Source organism: Cynoglossus semilaevis, chromosome 19, assembly GCF_000523025.1.
Source record: "Cynoglossus semilaevis isolate Cse_v1.0 chromosome 19, Cse_v1.0, whole genome shotgun sequence".
NCBI lineage: Eukaryota > Metazoa > Chordata > Actinopteri > Pleuronectiformes > Cynoglossidae > Cynoglossus > Cynoglossus semilaevis.
The window spans coordinates 15,941,238-15,943,670 of record NC_024325.1 but is presented as its reverse complement, the minus strand read 5'-3'; the positions used below and the strand labels follow the sequence as shown (position 1 = coordinate 15,943,670).

General features: G+C 46.5%; 1 protein-coding gene across 2 annotated transcripts in view; it reads left to right on the top strand.

Annotated features, from left to right (window-relative positions):
- LOC107990071 (disks large homolog 4-like) overlaps positions 1 to 2,433 on the top strand; it is a 43,399-nt gene that overhangs the window by 19,862 nt on the left and 21,104 nt on the right. The window lies entirely within an intron of this gene.

Here is a 2,433-nt window from a genome sequence, read left to right as displayed (position 1 = left end):
TGTGCAGCGTTTGACACTGTTCTGAAAACACAGCAGCACCAGACGTTTGTTCTTCCAGATGGGAACGTCACGATGCGTTCCCGTCGTCTTTTAGTCACAGACAGTGATGCCGCCGCAGACGCCACAGATGCTCAGCGCGGCGCTCCGGGGGGGGCGGGAGGGGGAGGGGGGGGTCTCAAACCTCTGCAGGTGTCACAGCCCATCCATCAGCCGACAGCAGGTCACTGTGGAGGCTGTGCTCGGGGGTCACGGTGTGCGTTGACTCGGTTTACTCTCCTCACCGTCGCGGACGTTAACGGAGCCGCGAGGAGACGAGAGCCGCGGGATGTAAAACACGCCAACGCCACAACGGCATCACGACCAATTAGAAGACGTCACGGAGCAGATTGATCGTGGGTTCACGCCTTCATATGTTGGTTGGAAGTCAGCGATCATCTGATCATCTTCACCTCCTCCTCCTCCTCCTTCATCTCCAACCTTCAACCATAAAAACACCTTCCTCCTGTAATTCCCCATCCTGCCATTAGGCTGCTTTCCACACAAACTAATACGAGTAATTTTATTTGAGTACTTGTTAATTGTCGAGTAGTGATACAAATACTTGTTTAGTTTGGATTTTAATAATTATGGCAATGCACTTCTAAGCCTATAGGTGGCACTGTGGCTGTGAGCTCATTCCAAAACCACAGTGAGAATACTGCGTAGGAAATCACATCAGAAACCAGAGCTTTTACACCTCTGGTACCTTTGAACTGCCCCCTACTGCCCCCTACTGCCCTCCTGTCCCCACAAAAATTCCAACTCTTTCTCATCCTCTTTCCTTAAATTAAATTAAATTAAATTAAATTATTAGTAAATAACTTTCAGCACAGTGAACACAGTCAGTTGGACAGAAAGTGAGCAGAGCTTTTCACACCTACAGGTGTCGAGTGTGACTTGTCGAGGTGTAAACTCCTCATCTGTCCACCAGGTGGTCAAACTCTGTCATAACGGAACAGTTTTTACAGTGACTCTGGTTGACCTACTTAAATTAAATTAAATTAAATTAAGATCAGATGAGTTTTGTCTGAAATATCAACTATAATTATATGTTAAAAACTAAATAAATCGATCTAAAATCAGGGGCGTGTCCAGGACTAAGTACCAATCATGGACTTGGAGAATTACACAGTGACCTGTGGGACTCCTGCAGGTCACTGAATGAAACTTCAGGATCATTTTAATACAAATGTCGACATTTAACACAATTGTTTGTCCGGCCAAAAAAAAAAAAAAATCTTGTTCTTAGTTTAATAATTTTATTACTTATGCAGGTAAACAAAGGGGGAGTGAGGGGGGTCTGCCTCCCCCAATTATTATATACTTTGGATTAGTCACATATAAAATATACAGAAAAAAAATTTTTTTTTTCAACTAATCACGATTAATCGTTGAGTCAGATTAAAACTTTGAATGGACTGACAGCCCCATAAAAATGTGGGAGAGATGGATGGGGGGATCCACCTCTGTCAACATAAGAAATATCTTTTAAAACAGGGGTCACCTCGTAGTCGCCGTGGACTACCTAAAGTGCCCGTGGGATAAATAAAATCAACAAAGTCAACAAGAGTTTCAAACTGCTACTGTTCTTTATTGAATCGGTTCCACTGTCTGCTACTGTCTGTCCCAGAACTGATTATTTTCACATTGTTCAGGAAGTCTGTATTAAACTAGTAGATCTGGGTATTAATGAATACCTGGAAGTAGTTCTGAGTTTCTGTGATGTACTGAGCTCTCTCTCTCCCTCTCCCTCTCTCTCTCTGTCTCACTCTCCCTCTCTCTCTCTCTCTTCCTTTCCCCCTCCCTCTGTTTTTATTTCCCCCTTACCCTTCCATAGCCTCCCATCTCTCTCTCTCTCTCTCTCTCTCTCTCTCTCTCTCCATCTATCTTTCTCTCTCCCGCTCTCTCTCTCTCTCTCTCTCTCTCCCTCCCTGTCTCCCCATCCCTCTCCTCCTTTACTGCGGGTGTCTGGGAGGCTGTTTTTCCTCCGTCTCTCGCTCATGAAGGGCCGCACTAAGCTCCCTTCGCTCTGCCCGTGTGTGGTAGGTAAATCCACTCCTCTCCGTCTGTGCCGTTTGTGTCGTTCCTCTCCTTCTCTCACCTCCTCTCCGTCGCTGCCTCCGTTTATTTGTTTGTTTTTTTTTTCTTTTTTCTTTTTGCATGTTAGCCCAAACTCTGCTAGTCATTCCGCTGATGCTCTTCATCTCTGTACGTCTGTGTGGCATCTGGCATCCGACGTCCTCGCGTTCCTCCACAGCGTCGTCGGATGACGAGCGGAGTGTGTCCACCGTCGTACATACACACATGTGTACCAGTGTGGGGTCGGCTGCCGTCGTGCACCGGGGCTGTTACGTATGAGTGTGGCCTGGCACGTGTGGGGGTGGTCGGGCCAGT